This window comes from Microcebus murinus, chromosome 16, assembly GCF_040939455.1.
Source record: "Microcebus murinus isolate Inina chromosome 16, M.murinus_Inina_mat1.0, whole genome shotgun sequence".
Classification (NCBI taxonomy): Eukaryota; Metazoa; Chordata; class Mammalia; order Primates; family Cheirogaleidae; genus Microcebus; species Microcebus murinus.
In genome coordinates, this window is record NC_134119.1 from 51,769,153 (window position 1) to 51,788,662 (window position 19,510).

The following is a 19,510-nucleotide window of genomic DNA, read 5'->3' on the forward strand; positions in this document are numbered from 1 at the left end:
TTTATGAACCAGACTGTTTATTAATTTAACAAATATTAATTCTACATGCTTCAGTTAAGAATCCTGTAAGTAAGTGTAGATTTGACTAACAGTGGTTTAAACAAAAGAGGATTTGCTTTTCCTGCCTAATAGAGAATTTGAGGTTGGTGATTGCTGGTCTTGTTTCAGTGGCTCAGTTGTGCAAGTTTTAGAATCTCTGATTCTCTTGTCCTTTCCTTATGGTTGCAAGATGGTCACTATGGCTCCAGACATCACGTGCCAGTTAAGGGTAATAATCCCTGCTGCTGAGAAAAAGACAGTATCAGATGTGCCTATTCCTTTTCTTTTTTTTTTCCTTTTATTTTATCATATTCTGAGGGTATAAATATTGTTAGGGTTACATATATTGCCCCTGCCATTCCTCCCCCCGCCCCCTGCCTTGCCAAAACATCAAGCGTGTCCAACCCCTAGGTGGTGCATCGCACCTATTTTGTAAGTATATATCCTTCCCCTCCTCCCCCCTCCCATCTGCCCAGCATCCGATAAAAGTTTTTTTTTTCCCTTTTTTGACCTTTTGGTTGCATTGTATGTCTTTGCCTTTCCCTAGGGGAGGTTAGAGGTATTCCCTTCCCCCCACCCCCCACAATGCTCGCCACAACCCTAAGATGTGTATCTCCCCCTCCCCCAAACCCTGGTGAGCACCACCACCATTTGAGCACCATAGTTTTAATCAGTCAGTACCAATCTGATGGCGAGTAGATGTGGAGCCCATTATCTTGATCTTGTGTCGCCTCACTTTGGATAACGGGCTTTTCCAAGAAACCAAAAACTTCCCTAGAAATCAGTGGTGTGCTGGTAAATCTTCAATTATTGACATTTTGGGGGAGAAGAAGAAGGAAGAAAATCCTGATTTTTAGCAGTTGCCAATTTCTGTATAAATTCTCCTGCCATGTCTGGTTCCAACCTGCCAGCATGGCACTGCTGGCTGCGGAGCTGCAAGTCAACAGCACGCCGTTACTTAGGGCTTCTGCCAGACTGGCGCTGTAGATGTAAGTTCTCAAGAACACAGAGAATAGTAAACTCTTGTAAAATATTAGGAAATAATGAATTTTGCCTATTTATTGCCTTTTAAAATATATTTCTTAAAATTACATGTTTATATAATTTTATATTTTTAAGTAATGAAAGTGTTTAACAACCAATGTGCAGAACTCCTGAACAATGGGCAGTCAGCTCTCATGGTCTGGTCTGAACTGGCCCCAGCACACCACTGCTAGAAACGCGTCAGCCAACTTCCACTTATGTCTCTTCAGCCAGGACAAAGTCGCATGGCCACCCCTGGCTAAAAGGGAGTCTGGGAAGGCGAGGAACTATTCTGGTCTCTATAATGGAATATGGCCAGGGAGACAAGGGGGCTGGGAGGGACAGCTGGGCCAGCCAACCTGCAGAGCCTACCATCAGCCCTACGCAAAGCCGTGCTGGACACTTGGAGCACAGCTCTGAGCTGGGTAGTTCCTGTGTCTGTTCTCACAGGGCTTTTATGCTAGTGGCAAGAGAGAGCTTTTAAAGAAAGAAGTATAACTGAGATGAAAGCAGAAAGGAGAAGTGCAGGATGCTGTGGCCATGTGTAATAGGAAGAGGACCTGGGCTAATATATCTATTTTTATTGTTAAGTAGCAAACAACTACAAACTTAGAAGCGTAAAACCACACACACATTTCTTAACACGGTTTCCGTGAGCAGGAGGTTGAGCACATTTTAGCTGAGTCCTCTGCTGGGGTATCCTCTGCTTCACTCGACATGTCAGCTGAGTCCTCCTCTGAGGCTCAACTAGATTAGGATCCTTTTCTAAGTCCACCCAGGTTGTTGGCAGAATTCGTTTCTTTGGGGCTGCATGCCTGAGGGCCCAGCTGTTTGCTCGCTGCTACCTTCTACAGTTCCTTGCTAGCGCGGCCCCTCCAAAGGCCCTCTGTCGGCCTGGCAGCTCTCTTCTACAGAGCCTGCAAGAGGAGCCACTCCAGTCTGCTGCAGTAGAGAGACCACGCTAAGACATGCTGTGTAAGTGATATTCCGTCCCCTTTGCCACATTGATTAGAGGGGAGTTGGTAGGTCCAGCCTGCACTCAAGATCAGGGCACTCATATAAGGCATGGGCCATGGGGAGTCACTTTAGGGCATGGTTGCCACCGTTGTACTTGGTGAGTCTTGAAGGGTTAGTTGGAGCTGGCCAGGTACAGGGATGAGAGCATGTCAGCAGACTGGGGCACTGGGGGTGGTTGTTGTGCAGAGGCCTGAAGCTTGGAAACCTCTCACTCACTGAGGTTTTCTTTTCTCACTCCCTGAGTACATCCCCAGACCACGGTGGGGCCCCGGCTGGGGAGGGGTAGGGAAGCTTCTCACATCCATGGAGGAACTTATGTCCCCATTGGGCAAATCAGATTAGGGGCTAGGCTTTTTTCAGTGGGGTGTGTGTGAGAGTGCAGGTGTGAAAGTGTAGGTGTGAGAGTGCGGGTGTGAGAGTGCAGGTGTGAGAGTATAGGTATGAGAATGCATGTGCAAGACTGCAGGTGTGTGTGTGAGAGTGCAGGTGTGAGAGTGCGGGTGTGAGAGTGCTGGTGTGAGAGTATAGGTATGAGAATGCATGTGCAAGACTGCAGGTGTGTGTGTGAGAGTGCAGGTGTGAGGTACAGGTGTGTGTGTGAGAGTGCAGGTGTGTGTGTGAGAGTGCAGGTGTGTGTGTGAGAGTGTAGGTGTGAGAGTGCAGGTGTGAGAGTGCAGGTGAGAGAGTGCAGGTGAGAGAGTGCATGTGGGAGAGTGCAGGTGTGTGTGAGAGTGCAGGTGTGAGAGTGCAGGTGTGAGAGTACAGGTGTGTGTGTGAGAGTGCAGGTGTGAGAGTGTAGGTGTGTGTGAGTGCAGGTGAGAGAGTGCAGGTGTGAGAGTGTAGGTGTGTGTGTGAGAGTGCAGGTGAGAGAGTGCAGGTGTGAGAGTACAGGTGTGTGTGTGAGAGTGCAGGTGAGAGAGTGCAGGGGTGTGTGTGAGAGTGCAGGTGTGTGTGAGAATGCTGGTGTGAGTGCAGGTGTGAGAGTGCAGGTGTGTGTGTGAGAGTGTAGGTGTGTGTGAGTGCAGGTGAGAGAGTACAGATGTGTGTGTGAGAGTGCAGGTGTGTGTGTGTGAGAGTGCAGGTGTGTGTGTGAGAGTGCAGGTGTGAGAGTGCAGGTGTGAGAGTGCAGGTGAGAGAGTGCAGGGGTGTGTATGAGAGTGCAGGTGTATGTGTGAGAATGCTGGTGTGAGAGTGCAGATGTGAGAGTGTAGGTGTGTGTGTGTGAGAGTGCGGGTGTGAGAGTGCAGGTGTGAGAGTGCGGGTGTGAGAGTGCTGGTGTGAGAGTATAGGTATGAGAATGCATGTGCAAGACTGCAGGTGTGTGTGTGAGAGTGCAGGTGTGAGGTACAGGTGTGTGTGTGAGAGTGCAGGTGTATGTGTGAGAGTGCAGGTGTGAGAGTGCAGGTGTGTGTGTGAGAGTGCAGGTGAGAGAGTGTAGGGGTGTGTGTGAGAGTGCAGGTGTGTGTGTGAGAGTGCAGGTGTGTGTGACAGTGCTGGTGTGAGACTGCAGGTGTGTGTGTGAGAGTGCAGGTGTGAGAGTGCATGTGCAAGAGTGCAGGTGTGTGTGTGAGAGTGCAGGTGTGAGAGTGCATGTGCAAGAGTGCAGGTGTGTGTGTGAGAGTGCAGGTGTGAGAGTGCATGTGCAAGAGTGCAGGTGTGTGTGTGAGAGTGCAGGTGTGTGTATGAGAGTGTAGGTGTGAGAGTGCAGGTGTGAGAGTACAGGTGTGTGTGTGACAGTGCTGGTGTGAGAGTGCAGGTGTGAGAGTACAGGTGTGTGTGTGACAGTGCTGGTGTGAGAGTGCAGGTGTGTGTGTGAGAGTGCAGGTGTGAGAGTGCATGTGCAAGAGTGCAGGTGTGTGTGTGAGAGTGCAGGTGTGTGTGTGAGAGTGCAGGTGTGAGAGTGCATGTGTGTGTGTGAGAGTGCATGTGTGTGTGTGAGAGTACAGGTGTGTGTGTGAGAGTGTAGGTGTGAGAGTGCAGGGGTGTGTGTGTTTGTGTATCTGAGAGAGAGAGAGAGAGGAGATGGGGTTGGGGTCTGCCCCAGCCACCGTGAAGACCTTACCTTACCTGTTTACCCATCCACTCCACTACACGCCCGTGTGACTCTGGGGTGTCAGGTCTTGTTCTGGGGCACGGAAGTGAACCAGAGGGGACCCTGCCTTGTCCCCGAGAGGCCACACTTCGCCAGGGAGAGAGCCACTCAGAACACTCCAGCTGCAGCTGCAACCCGGGTGGCTCTGAGAGCCCTGGGAGGGCAGAGGGTAGTGTCAGAGGGCGGGAAGGACTGGGTGATCCGATATTCTCACCTGAGCAGCTGTGGGGCCGGGGACTGTGCACTGAGAGGGCGGAGCACGTGGGTGGGCAGGTTGGGGCCCTGGTAAAGCACTGCGTTTGGAGGCGAGAAGTCTGGCCTGGCCCTGGCCCTCCGGGACCTGGCAGGCACAGAGGGGAGGCTTCCAGCCTGGCAGAGCCCGGATTCCCGGGAGCGGATAGAAGGGCTCGCCGGGCAGAGAGGCGGGCGGCGCAGCTAGTGAAGCAGACAGACGCCCAGAGCGCGGGGCACAGGGTGCAAGAAGCTTGAGTAAGATGAAGACAGGTTTTACAGAAGACTGGTACCAATCTCCGATACGTCGGGGTGACAGGAGGGGAGAGGAGGGCATTTCAGGTGGGGAACAGCAAAAACACAGACGCTCTGGGGCAAGAAAGGGAACCGGTCCGCACTCGCTCCTGGCTCCTTGATCGTGCACTGAAGCGAGCACAGAAGCCCTGGCCCCGCGTGACCAAGTGTGCTGCCTCCCCGCCCTAAGGCGCCGCGCCTGGGTGCCGCAGAAAGTCCGCCAGCGACAGACAGGAGCCGGCGAATGGCGAATGGGACTTCCCTGGCTTCGGGCGGCAGGTGAGCTCGCTCCTGGGGCCTCAGTTTCCCTTTGCCTCTCGCTCCGCGCCCTGACAGAGACAAACCTGAGTTCTGGCTTTGGGACGAGCACGGCCTGCCGAACGACTCGCAAGCGACGTCAGGCGGGCCTCCCCGGAGGCGACAGTGGAGCGGGCCCTGGGCCCGGCCTCGCGGCGCGACCCCGGCAGGCCCAGCCCCCACGCGGCCCCGCCCAGCCTCCCTTTGTTCCCCAGGCCCCGCCCCCTCCGCGCGGCGCCCTTCCCATTGGCCGGGGGGCGGGCCCTGGCCGCCTGGCCGCGCCAGGGGCGGAGCGGCGGGCTGCGGGCGGGGCTGAGTGCGCCTGCGCAGTGCGCGCCCGCCTGCCGCAGCCCCGCCGGCTGCTGCCCCGCGCTGGGAGCCCGAGCCCGAGCGCCCGACCGGCTGAGGCGGCGGTGGCGGCTACCCCGCCCCAGAGCTCCATTGTTGAGGCGGCCGCGACCCTGCCGGCTGCTCGGCTGCGCTCCAGTCAGCGGGAGCGGGGCGGCGACGCGGCGGCCTGAGGTGAGCGGCGGGCGGCGGGCGGCGGGCGGCGGGGCTCGGGCCGGGCGCGGTCCAGTGGCCGGCGAGGCGGGTCGGAGCGGGGTCGCCGCCCGGCGGACGCCGGCCGCGCATTGTCTCCGTCCCGGGTGGCAGCGGGGGCTCCGCGCTGCTGCGGCCCTGCGTGGGGCGCGTGGGCTGTCTCGGCGTGCCCCCCGCGCGCGGCTGGTTCAGCCTGTCATTGAAGGCGACCGCGTGGCCCTGCGGGGGTCGCCCCGTACCCCCGCGGTGTGGCCGGCTCCGGTGTGTCACCGAAGGGCAGTGGACCTTCGCGCGTGGGGGTCCCGGGCACCGTGCGATGGGAGGCTCTGTCCCCGTCGCTCCCCCCCGTGTGACTGGCTCCGCGAGTGTCGCTGAGGGCGACTGCGTAGACCCGCGCCCGTGGGGTCCCATCCACCTGCCCCCTTGGTTTACTGAGCGTGACCCCCATTTGGGCGCGGCCCGCCCCCGTGCGCGCGCGCGCGCGTTTTCGGGGTCCTGTGCGTGTGCTCGGAGGCCGGTGGTGCCTGTGCGTGTTGCGGGGGGCCCGTGTGTGTGAATGTTGGGGGGCCCGTGTGTGTGAATGTTGGGGGGCCCGTGTGTATGCGTGTGTTGAAGGGCCCGTGTGTGTATTGGGCAGTCTGTGTGTGTCCGTGTGTGCGTGTGAATGTTAGGGGGCCCGTGTGTGCGTGTGTATATTTTGGGGGTCCATGTGTGTGCGTGTGTGAGTGTTGGGGGCCCGTGTGTGCGTGTGTATATTTTGGGGGTCCATGTGTGTGCGTGTGTGAGTGTTGGGGGCCCGTGTGTGCGTGTGTATTGGGCAGTCTGTGTGTGTCCGTGTGTGCATGTGTGTTGGAGGACTCGTGTGTGCATGTGTATATTTTGGGGGTCCATGTGTGTGCGTGTGTGAGTGTTGGGGGCCCGTGTGTGCGTGTGTATGTTTTGGGGGGTCCGTGTGTGTGCGAGTGTGTTGGAGGCCCGTGTGTGTCCGTGTGTGCACCCGCGTGTGTTGGGGGCTCCGTGCACTGGCCGAAGTGCCCCTGGGTGCGCCCTCTGTGCGCGGGGAGCCAGCTGGCCCGCGTGGGGCGTAGACCGCGCCGTGGCTTGCTGCCGGCTGTGCCGAGCGCGCAGGGCCAGCGGCGGCGTCCCGGCTGCGCGGCTGTCACCGCGCCCCTTCCTGCTCCGCCGCTGGGCCCGGCCACCGGGAGCCGGCTCTGATTGGACGGAGCAGAGCCCCTCTGCCCGGCGCTTCTTGATTTCTTCCGTCGGGATTGGGAGGAAAAAACATCTGGAAAGCCGGATTTTGTAGCTCTCAGTGCCTGGACAGCGGAGAAACTCTCTCAAGTATTTGGCGGGCTGGAAAATGTTTTTGAAGCAGGAGAATCTACCCACGGAATGAGGCCAGGCAGTTACAGTTAGAGGTCAGATTTATAAGGGGAGAGCCAGGGTAGGGCCCGTGGGTGGGGAAACTGGATCTCAGCTTGATGGGAAGACCTGATGCTGCCCTCAGACTCTGTATTTGCAGGCACTAAATCAAGTGGAATCATTCATTAATTTACTCCTTCATCCAACTTTTGAAAAACACCTATTGTATTCCCAGATGATAGTCCTGTCTGGGGAATGCAAAGTCCAACTGGACAGCTTTGTGTTAAACAGCAGTAGGCATGAGGAGCCCTAATGTTCAACCTGAACTTCTTTCTGGACAGGAGATGAAGTATAAATAGCAGGGGTACAAGATGAAATTGTTAATAACCACAGCTGTCCCTACTGCAACTCCAAACTTGTCATACAAACCACCACTCTACCCTAACCCCCCTCCAGCCACTCAGCTCCTGCTGATCCATTTTTGTGGTCTCCATTTAAGTGGCACCTTGTCTCCGAATCCTTCCCTGGTCTCTTTAAGTCCTGTCTTTTAGGAGTTTGTGATCTTTAAGGACAGAGTGCTTTTGGAAAATAAGTGGTTAACCATAGCACAGCTTGAAAAATGTTCTGATAGATTTAGGCACAGTTTGTATATGAGGCTAAATGAGAGGTCCTTTGTCTATACCATGAATTCATGTTATTTTAAATCTGTAATTCTTTGACTCTCTAAAGGGTTTTTAGATTAATTTTTTGCTATTATTTACTAGTGTTGGTTGCCTAGTGCAGAGTACTTAATAAGAATTTACTGGGTCTACTTCTGGTGCTGGAATTAATTTACTGTTTGTTCCTGCAAGGCCATCTCTTCTGGGCTTCAGTTTTGTCACCTTCAAGGGTCTTAAACTAGATAATTTTTAAGAATCTTCTCAGCGTCCAACCTTTAATTCTTTAAACCAAATATAACAGAGAAAATTTCTGCTAGTGGCAATGGTATAAATAATGGGGATCTCTAAAAATGTGGATTCTAAAGTGGAAGTTCTTTTTCTTCCCCGTTTTTTTGCTTTTAAAAAAGTTTAGTGGCTTGGCTGTGTACTTTGTCTCAGAGTTAAGGACAAGTAGCTATGATAGAACCTTAATAAACTTTTTGGTAATATCTTGTATTTATATTCTTTATTATTATGTTTTATTGGCAACATTGTAATTGTATCAAATTGGTTTTGCTTTTTCATTGATGAAGTTGTCGAGTACAGATCTTTTTTCAGGAACATTTTGTGAATCTTTTAAGTGTCATATAAAGTCTATCAACTGTAGGCTTCTCTATGTCCCAGTCTCTAACAGAGATTTTATTTTGGAGAATCTGAAATAAATTGAATTTTGGGAGTACCTTGAGTAGATGTACTTGGCTTTGTGTAACGGTTTGAAGCATAGTTTAAAATTACCACTTGCAAAACTGCATCATATATTAAGTAAGCTATAAGAGAGCTCCAATTTTAAGAAATATAGTAATTAATCCTTTAAAATATATTAAGTCCCTTTCCAATTTATCTATTTGGGAAGGTGGGAATTTGATGTGCTTGAGTTTCTTAAACTCTCTGTAGAAAGGATACACAATCTTCTCTGCTATTCTTAGTTATTTGGATGATTACAGGAATTAAAAATAGCTATTTGGGCCAGGCGCGGTGGCTCACGCCTGTAATCCTAGCTCTCTGGGAGGCCTAGGTGGGAGGATTGCTCAAGGTCAGGAGTTCAAAACCAGCCTAAGCAAGAGTAAGACCCTGTCTCTACTAAAAATAGAAAGAAATGAATTGGCCAACTAAAAATATATAGAAAAAATTAGCCGGGCATGGTGGCATATGCCTGTAGTCCCAGCTACTCGGGAGGCTGAGGCAGGAGGATGGCTTGAGCCCAGGAGTTTGAGGTTGCTGTGAGCTAGGCTGATGCCATGGCACTATAGCCTGGGCAAGAGAGTGAGACTCTGTCTCAAAAACAAAAAAATCCGAATAGTTATTTGGTTGAGAAATGCTGCTCAATTATAATTTTTGCTTAACTCAGTAGGATTAGGATTTTTGTCTTTATTTTGATTTGCATTCTTATCTTAATTTTTAAAAAGTTTTATTATATGCTCCATGTGGTTTGTTTGTTAGGGAATCTCATTTTAGGAGGGTCTTTAAAAATTGATCAGATTTTCTTTATGGTTTTCTTAGATTTTATTAATGTTTTAAATGAAACTTAACTAGTTAATGCTTGTTCTGCGTTGAGAGTATTTTCCATTTATAGCATGCTTGATTTTTATATGAATTAAATGAAAAGGGTCTCAGGGAAGGGGATGGAGAAGATAGATTTTGAACAGCACTTTGCAGAGTTGTCCTTCCCTGCTTTTGCTTCAGGGCCCAGAGATCTTGACCCATCCCAGCACAGAAGTCCTCCCTGGCTTGCTGCCAGTGGTGTGGTGTCTTAGAGATTTGCTGTGGCTGCTAGGAGTGTTTTAAAGGACGGATAGTACTTCTCTTTTTTCACATTATGATGATCCTATAAATGTGTCTTTTGTCTTCTTGTTTCCTGTGAGTGTTATTTGCCTGGAACAGAAGCTGAGAGATAAATTTTCCTGTACTATAAGTAATCCTCTTTACTCCCTGCCACCCCTGTATCTCCTACAAGATATTTTTTGCTTCTTTGTTTTCCATTTTAAAGTTCTTATTGTATGGGTATCTGTTATTGCAGGCTACCTCAGACTCTTTTTGGATGTTGACAGGATGTAAATAAATGATATATCAAAGATAATTTACTCTAGTTCTTTTGGGGAGGGGACTTTAATTAGAAACTTGGCCCCATTAAGGCTTTTGTGAAGTCCAAGTAACTTCTCTGAACTTCAGTTCACTCTTCTATAAAATGGAATTAGTTGTTATTAATACCTGTTCTACCTAGCTCAAGAGATTGTATTGCGGATCAAATGAAATCATTAATGTAATGGAATATTGTAAAATATTGTGTTGCCAAAGATTTTTTAAAAAAATGCTTCATTAAGAATTTAATGGCTGGGCGCGGTGGCTCACGCCTGTAATCCTAGCTCTCTGGGAGGCCTAGGTGGGAGGATTGCTCGAGGTCAGGAGTTCGAAACCAGCCTGAGCAAGAGCAAGACCCCATCTCTACTATAAATAGAAATAAATGAATTGGCCAACTAATATATATAGAAAAAATTACCCAGGCATGGTGGCACGTGCCTGTAGTCCCAGCTACTTGGGAGGCTGAGGCAGTAGGATTGCTTCAGCCCAGGAGTTTGAGGTTGCTGTGAGCTAGGCAGTCTAGCCTGGGCAACAAAGTGAGACTCTGTCTCAAAAAAAAAAAAAAAAAAAAAGAGAGAGAATTTCATGAGTCTGGGTTTTTCCTTTAAACTCCAAATGTTTAAATATACAGAGAATATTTGATATGTGTGTTAGGCAACTTTGCTTTTTAGGATTGCTTTCTATCTTTGGCCAATACTTTAGCATTTTGGTATAACATCAAATTTGTGTTCCAGTTACCATTAATCTTTTGTAAGCAAAATTATTGAATGTGCATGAGTTAGCCTTTATCAATTTTTTCAATTATTAACATTCCCAAGAACCTTCTTTTAGTGAAACAATTAATTGACATTTTACTTCCTAAGTGATCTGTCTTGAGGTTGGGAAAGGCAAAGGGCAGTCCGAGGTCAAGGTTGACAAAGCATGTTACCTGTTGGCATTTGAAATATCCATATTAAGTTATAGTGTCATATATATTAATAGTATTAACAAACATTATAGAGATTTCCTATGATGTGCTGGTGCACCACATTAGCTGCAGATACAGATGAGAACTCGGTAACTCACACATGAAGGACTGGGGCTCACGGTCTAGTGGGAGAAGCAGACCTGGACATAATTTCTGTGCAGCAGAATAAGCTCAGGGTCCTGCAGGGTGTTTGGTGGGGCAATATTAGTGCTCACAGTCTGGCCTTTAGTCTCCTGTTTACTTACTTACTTAAGAGTTTATCAGGAAGATAGGTATTAGTGGGTTTATAAGTTAGAGCAAAGGTAGTAAATTATCCATAACTTAAAATTTGTAGGTGTTCTGGGTAGTTCATAATTCCCCAAATCTGCATTTGTCAGAACAAGTCTACAGTCTGTTGTTTTGGATGAAATCTGACCAACCCTGCCCTTTGTCAGATGTCGACAATGTGCCAAACACTTTGTTAGGTATTTTCACATAAATCACTGTATTAGTTTCTACTGCTGCTCTAACAAATTATCACAAATGTAGCAGCTTAAAACAATATAAATTTATCATCTCACAGTTCTGTAGGTTAGAAGTCTGACACAGGTCTCAGTGGGCAGACATGAAGGTGTGGGCTGGGCTGTGTTCCTTACTGGGGCCTCTTGGGAAGAATTGCTTCCAAGCTCCTTCAGGTTGTTGGCCAAATGTATGTAGTTCCTTGCACTTGTGGGAATGAGGTCCCTGTCCCTTGCTGGCCATCAGTTGGAGTCTGCCCTGGGGTACTAGGGGCCTCTTTCTGTTCTTTGCCTGTGGTCCCCTTAGCTCAGAACCAGCAAAGGGAGGACCTGCTCAAGCTCTCTAATTTCACTTTGTCTGTATTTCTCTTCTACCACTCAGAGAAAGTGCTCTGCTTTTAAAGGATCATGTGATCAGATTGGGCCTACCCAGATAACCCAGGATAGTCTCTCTATCTAAGATCTATAGCAAAGTCCCTTTTGCCAAGTGATGTGGTAGTGACAGGTTTCAGGGATTGGGGAATGGTCGTTTTGGGGGGTCATTCTGCCCACCTCAATTGCTAATCCACTTATTACAGCAACCTGTGAGGTGGTTATTGTTACCAGATACATTGTTAACAGATACATAAACTAAGGCACCACAATTTTTAGCAAATTGACAGGAACATTAAGATCCCTCTTAAATGACAAGACTGTTCTTTGACTCCCATGTTGAGCCATTGATAAGGATGACAGCAGCAGGGATTAGGGCTGAATTTTGTGTTTTGGAGTATTTAAGTGGCTTGCCCTGATTACATAAGTTCTACTAAGGAGTCATTAGAGTGATTTCTGTACTAGAAGAAACACCCACGAGGGGAATTTGGGACCTTGCCTTTTCAAATTTTATATGAACCACTTTTCATGGGGTAAAAAGTGCATGATTCCATGTTCTTTTCTAGAATGGAAACAGCTGAGTCAACCGAACAGCCATTCACATTCCTGAGTTTGAGAGAATCTGATGGTTTCAAGGCTGAAGCTAAGCCCAATAAACAAAGTATATCTTCACTGATAGGAATTAGATGCATCTTGTGGTCAAGGAAATAACTGATATTTAACCAAATATTTTAAGACTAAGCAAGACCACGTAGATGTTTTTGATAGTTTTTCATTAAGACTTTTTTTCCTGTGCAATAAGTGACAGGCTATGATTTGAAATAAATTTCCTCTCAGTAACCAGAATCTTTAATCCTAATATTTTAACCTGGCTTTCAGCAACTTATGAAGTCCCTGAAATTGAGTGCAAAAATTGTGTGTGTGCGCTATATGTATGTGTATGGGGAGAGGATTCATAGCAGCTTTCCATATGTTTTCAAAGTGGTTGGATTCTACAAAGTTAAAGAACATACCACTTAATATGATATTCTTGTTGGTCAAGTATCAGATTTTGTTTAAAAATTAAATACCCATTTTTAGCAAAGTAATACAGGCACATTGTTTTAAGAGTTAGAAATTTCTCAAGGCTTAGAACAAAAAAATAGCAATCGCCTACCCTACCCTTCTCCACCCAGATTCCTGCTCCCCAGAGGTTACCACTTTTAATGTTTTAGCTCTCTCCTAGTGTGTGTGTGTGTGTGTGTGTGTGTGTGTGTGTGTGTGTGTGAGAGAGAGAGAGAGAGAGAGAGAGAGAGAGAGAGACAGACATCAATCCTACTGTGGAAGAAAAGGATTCAGGTCACCTTACCCCTCCTCCTCTTTCCCTCTTTATCCCCCATCATCCTGGTGTAATGATCATGATGTTGTGATATATAGTACAATACTGTATTTAGTATTCGTCCTAGTTCTGGCCCAGAGCTCCTAAAACCCTTGTAATTCCTGTGTGATAGGGGTGATAGGAATATCTTTTGTTGTAATATTTGACCGTAGGCTCCAATTCCTGACACAAGAGCTTCTAAGACTCTTGGAATTCTCAGAGGGATAAGAGTGATTTTGTATGATAATGAATGATGGCTGGGGGCCGCTAGAGAGCTTTAGGACAGGGGCTGGTCCCTATAAAGACCAAGGCAGGGTTGGAAATTTCAGTCCCACTGCCTGACTTCCTCCAGAGGGGCTGGAGATGGAGTTAGTCACCAGTGGCCAGTGATTTAATCATGCTTATGTAATGAAAACTCCATAAAAACCCCTAAACAACGGGTTTGGAGAGCGTCTGGGTTTGTGAACACGGAAGTGCTGGGAGGGTGGCGCACCCAGAGAGGGCAGGGCACACACCCTCTCCCATACCTTGCCCTATGTGGCTCTTCCATTTGGCTGTTCTCGAGGTTCATCCTTTATAATGAACCAGTAATCATGAGTAAAGTGTTTCCTGGAGTTTTGTGAACTGTTTTAGCAAATTATCAAACCTAAGGGAATGCGTTGTTAAGTGAAGACTGAACTCTGATCTTTTCTTTTGTCCCCAAATTACTTTCTAAGTCATGCCTACAAATGATAAAATCTCACTAAGCAGGTTTTGTTAACCCAATGTAGTGTGGTTTACTTCCCAACCTGATTCCATATAGCATCACCTGAAAGACAGAAGACTCCCCTTATCTTAACTCAGTTGTCCAGCAAATCCTTACCTTAACCCAAGAAATCCTCATATCTGGACCTCCTAGAGTGCTCAGACCCTTATCTTAACTTAAGCATTTCCTTTCTGGTCTTTTAGATGAAGCTTAACTCTTTCAGCCAATTGTCAGCTAAAGAATCCCTAAACCTACCTATGACCTGTAAGCTCCCCCACTTTGAGATGTCCTACCTTTTTGGGCCAAACAGATTCCATGTTATTGATTTATGAGTTTACCTATAATTCCTGTCTTCCTGAAATGTATAAAAACCAAACTGTAACCTAACCACAGCTAGTCCACTTGCTCAAGGATTCTTGGGCATGGCTCTGGGCTGTGGTCCTCAAATTTGGCTCAGAATAAACCTCTTTTAATTATTTCAGAGTTTGGATTTTTTCCATCCACATTAGGACCCCCGGTTGATAGCTGGTCGGTCAGAAGTATGAGAGGCTGAGACTTGCTACTGGCATCTGAACTGAATTGATTTGTAGGACATCGAGTTGGTGTCAGGGAATGGGGTGTTGGGGGGAAAAAGCCCACACATTTGGGGTCAGATGTGTTCTGTGGATTGAAACAGATCATAGTAATTATTTTTAAAGTTTTGGTCAAATAAATATTCAGCAGCACTTATTGTGATGATGTAAATGTTATTTACAGCTGAGATATTTAGTCTATTTGGATTATATTTTCTTTCTTTTGTATTGCCATTTTTTCCTTTTCCCTAGAGTAAATAATTGCTTTGTTTTGATTGGTGTCCTTTGTATCTGTCATTTGTTCACCCCCTACATGCCCAGAAGTGTAACTCTGCTGTCAGTACATCCTACACATCAGGTGGTCTACCCATTTCACCCTTTTCTAGGGTAATTCTTCCTGGATCTCTCGTTCTTCCTTCTCTGCCCTACACTGGTTGCTTTCTAGGCTGACTGCTCCTTTGTTATGTTTTTAAGATTGTCCCTGTCACCCTGAGGATTTCTTTTTACTTCTTTCTTGGGTTAGATTCCTCCTTTTTAATGTTTTCTCTCTTATTTTGGTTGAGCATATTCATCAATAGATTTCTAAAATATAATTTTTTTTGAGATCTTATATAACATCTGAATATTTTACTTTTACGTTTAGTTGATGGTTTCGTCATGAATTTGAATTCTGGGTTAGAAATAATTTTCCTGTGGAAGTTAGAGGACACCACTCAGTTGACGTCCAACTTGCAACGTGACTGTGGATGTGTACAAAGCCATTCCTTTGCAGGCGACTGTGTTTTGCTCTGTGTAATCTTTGAGTCTCTTGTTATTCCTGGTGTTTGGAGGCTTCCTGATGGCACTGCCCTGGTGTGAGTCTTGTTTTTATTCATTGTGTTAAAAACGTGGAGGACCTGCTTCATCTGTGCACTCCTGTCTTCTATTCTGAACATGAGTTTCCCTAAATATCTTCAGTTTTCTTATGTTTTTTTCAACTCTTTGTCTTTTGTTTTCCTTTTTGGGAAATTTCTCTAACTTTCTCTCTAGACACTTCCATGAATTTTTTATTGCTATATTATTTTTAGTTTTAAGAACTTTTTCATAATTTCTGAAAATATTTAAAAGAAATACCATCCTTTGTTGTTTTGAGAATGTAATGAGTTTTTTTAGCTATTTTATTTAATTTATTTTTAAATTGACAAAAATTATGTATTTGTGACATACAACATGGTGTTTTAAAGTATGTATGTACATTGTGCAATGGTTGAAATCAAGCTAATTAACATATGCATTACCTCACATACTTATGCATTTGTGGTGACAACATTTAAAGTCTACTGTCTTAGCAATGTTCAAGTGTACATGGATTGCTATTAACTATAGTCACTATGCTGTGGATAGATCTCCAGATTTGGTTTTACTGTGTTATATATCCTGGAGGAAAGGTTTAATTTCTAATATCTTTTCAGCTTGACTGTTTAATGAAACCTAAAGCATTTGAAAATAGTTTCATGATACTACTATAGTTTGAAAGAAAAGTTATCTTTCAATCCATTATCTATTCTGTAATATGGAAAAAATGACTTAACTTTCAGTCCTTGGCGGTATTAGAACATAGCCTTTATGTGTCTGTCCTCAAACACCTCAGTTTAAACATTTCTTTTCCATCATGGCCATGTCGTAGCTGATTTTTGTCCCCGACTTTGTGTATTTAAGATTGTCTAGCTGCCCGGTGGGCATTCTGGGTGGTACCACTGTCATTAAGTTCAGTGTTGCAAGGTTCATTTCCTTTCTCTGGGCCTAGTACCCTCCTCGTTGATTGTGGAGTATAGTGTTGCTGGGGACAGTCCTTGTTGAAGGTAGACAAGTGGTGTTGTGAATCTTTCCTCCTTTTAGGATCATTTTCTATCATAAAAAATATTAAGGAAAGGAATAAGAAGTAGTAATGATGATTTTTTGTTCCAATCATTAAATCATAGTGTGACAAACTAGAGTAGGCACAGATGTGTTTGGGGGACTGTCGCCTAGTGTGAACTTCTGTTGGAGTAGTTTAGGGCTTCTTGGGAATAGGTCACGATGCCTCCTAGGGGTTGTTTGATAGACAGAGATTTGTGACAGATGTCCAAAAGAGGAAAGAAGAATGTGATGAAAATTGTTCTGGAGCCATAAATTTGGAATGGCATTTGAGCCCTATAAAGAGTTTTCCTACATATCCATGGCATACTGATTCTCAATGACTAGCTCTCAGACAGGGGGACACAAGTGGCGGTGCCACTCAGGATATCTTGAGGATGTGTGGAATGGTGTTTTCTTCTAAAATCTCTCTTCCCAGTTAATTCAGATTTGTGTATTGGGAGGTCATGTGTTACTTGAAATTTTTCTGCAGATGGGTTTTTTGAATTTTCCTGTTCTTGAAGAGCAACCCTCTAAGAAGCTCAGATGTGTTATGTCTTTATGATGAGGGACTAAATGGTTCAAAAAGATGTTTCAAAAAGAAGATTGTAATATCAATGTTAAGACTGAAGTCTTTTCAAGTTCTGTATCATTCTTACCATTGCTACCATCTCTATTTGTGGAGACTTGTCTGTGTCTCAGGCTGTACAGCTGTTATCTGTTTTAATCTTTTCAGCAACATTATGGGGTAGATAATGTCCTCATTTTGCAGGTGACAGTAGGAGATCGACTCACTAAGTAACTTACTCAAAGTTACATAATAAATGGAATTCAAATTCTAGCTTCAAAACCTGTGCTTTTAACCAGCACGTCGTCTACGTGGCCTCTATTTGTTGTGACGTTTTGGTGTCTGGAGGTCCTGACACTAAGGTGACTATTGTGGCAAAGAACTGTTACAACGGGGCTTTTCTCAGCCAGTCCTGAAAGGCAGACCGGTCGCTGCTCTGCTGTCGCGCTGCAGGCTGCTCCTTGAGGTACTGGCTTGGCTGATGGTAAGTGTTTGTGCTCTGCCCATTCCCACGCTCGTCCATTCAGTAGTTACTGAGTGCCGCCTCTGTGTGGAGGAGAATGAGTCGGACTTCCAGCCACGTGGCTACAGGTCTGCGCAGTGAGAGCCAGGTGTGCAGGGATTGACAGCTGCGACCCTGTGGCCGCGATGGTCCGAAAGGGAGGAGGCGCCTCTGAGTTGGGCTGTGAGGGCGCAGTTGGATTTCCACCCTGGGGCTGAGCAGCCAGGCTTTCTCAGCTCTTGGCAGATGCCAGCTAGCCAGCCCACTTGGATGGTTTTTCCCAAATTCTTTGTTTTTCAGTGCAGTACAACAAGTTGTCAACACAGAAAAAGCAATCACTTCTGTGTCATTGATATTCTAGAAATCTTGTGTGTAGTTTTTGATGCTTAGCAGATTGGGGCAGCCTGGGCAGTAAGAGAAGTGTCTCTGTGTCCACCTGGTTAGGCAGCAGTCAGGCACGGCACAGGGGAACTGCCTGTTCCCCAGAGACACCAATGCACTTTTAGGTGGGAAAGACAAAGCTGCTGTGCAGGGTGCAGGTGACATTTCACCTGCAATGGCAAGGCTCAAAATGCTTTAGTTTGTGCCCTGAATGAGATGCCTTAACAGAACAAAAGGCCTGTGTGAGTTCCCTCCCCCGCCTCCTCCTGAGAGTGAACCATCCTTTGTGCCATGGTAGAAGGCATTTCCGAAGTCTCTGCATTTGTGGTGATCCATCAGTTGTCTACAGGTTTTGACCAGACTTGGCTGGGCATGCTGGCTCTGCCACCAATTGTTAACAGTGCAGAATCTTGGTCAAGTCGTTTGACCTGCTCTAAGCCTGTCACGTAAGACAGGAAACACTGTGCCCATTGCGGAAGGGTAGACAGGTGGAACTAGACAGTGAATATGATGTGCTTTGTGTGGGGTCAGGCACACTGTGAGCACGGAATGAGACAATACTGATTAGCATTATTGGTAGTAACAGTGGGTTTAACTCAGGAAGAAAACTGGTACGTGTGGTAGAATTGAATGAGAGAGCTTAGGAAAGGATGATGTGCGAAATAGCTCAGCACAGGAATGAAGCGGGTTTGTTATCAAGTAAGTGGAATTTGGACTGCTTATGTACAACCAGAGACTGCTTTGTCCCAGAACTCTTTGAGTTGATGAAACAGAGAGCTCAGGTGACTGGGTTGAAGTGGTATTAGTAGCAGTTTGAATTTAGCTAAAGGTACCAGTTGAGAAATGCAGTGCAGTAGCATTGCATTTCCTGGCGTGAGGAACGTTGGGCTAGGAATTAGAACTGGATCCCAGTTCTAGCTTTGTCACTCTCTGGTATAGTTGGTAAAGGAAAGTACAGTTAACTGGAAAATGTTTATCATGGCAGTAAGGAAAGAGTTGGATTATCTATATTGGTTGTGTAATATGGGTCATTTAAATAAACAGAGAATTTATTTATTTAACAAAGCTTAGGAATTTTTATACCATGCAAATGTTAAAAGAATATTGGTGTAATTTTCCTAATATCTCCTAATGAAGACTTTGGGACATGAAGCATTACTAGAAATAAAGAGAACTATTTTGTGATGCTAAAAGTCCAGTCGCCCGTCCAGTCACATACACAGCATCTGCTGAAGGCAGGACAATCCTAAACGTGTGTGTGTCCCCTAACACAGCTTCACATATAGGGAAAGTCATTGAAATAGACACATCCACAGCCACCCAGGGAGAGACTTTCAACCCCGTTCTCTCAATACCGATAGGACAGATAGACAATAAACCCCGCAGGACAAGAAGCTCTTCAGGAGATCTTGATTTAATAGATACATAGAGTAGCATACACGAAATGGGCAAATTCACTTTGGTTCTTCTGAATATGAACTGTTTACCTAAGTCAACCATATGGTGGGCCATATGAAAGCCTTAAAAAAGTCATGTTTTTTTTTATTTTATTTTTTATTTCGGCATATTATGGGGGTACAGATTTTAAGCTTTCAATAAATGCCCATTCCCCCCTCCCCCCACAAGTCTGAGTTTCCAGCATGACCGTCCCCCAGATGGTGCACATCTCACTCATTATGTATGTATATACCCACCGCCCTCCCCCCTCCCACCTGCCCAATAGCCAATTACTGTAGTACCTATGTGTCCACTTAGGTGCTGCTCAGTTAATACCAGTTTGCCAGTGAGTATATGTGGTGCTTGTTTTTCCATTCTTCAGATACTTCACTTAGTAGTATGGGTTCTAGCTCTAACCAAGAAAATATAAGATGTGTTATATCACTGTTGTTTCTTAGAGCTGAATAGTATTCCATGGTATACATATACCACATTTTATTAATCCATTCTTGGATTGATGGGCACTTGGGCTGTTTCCACAGCCTTGCGATTATGAATTGTGCTG

At 46.2% G+C, this 19,510-nt stretch overlaps 1 protein-coding gene and 1 long non-coding RNA gene across 4 annotated transcripts in view; one reads left to right on the top strand and one right to left on the bottom strand.

Moving 5' to 3' along the window:
* Nucleotides 1–5,199, bottom strand: LOC105881676 (uncharacterized). The gene is made up of 2 exons (XR_001158860.2): nt 5,041–5,199; nt 1–281 (listed from the first exon to the last, which is right to left on the bottom strand). It is a non-coding gene; the product is annotated as an uncharacterized LOC105881676 (long non-coding RNA).
* A 74-nt stretch (nt 5,200–5,273) lies between these two features.
* Nucleotides 5,274–19,510, top strand: part of AFAP1 (actin filament associated protein 1) — a 190,026-nt gene continuing 175,789 nt past the window's right edge. For 2 of the 3 annotated variants that reach the window (XM_075992936.1, XM_075992935.1), the window contains exon 1: nt 5,274–5,515. The gene's annotated coding sequence lies outside the window, so the exon portion shown is untranslated. The remainder of the gene's footprint in view (nt 5,516–19,510) is intronic. The other variant, XM_075992937.1, reaches the window with a different exon arrangement.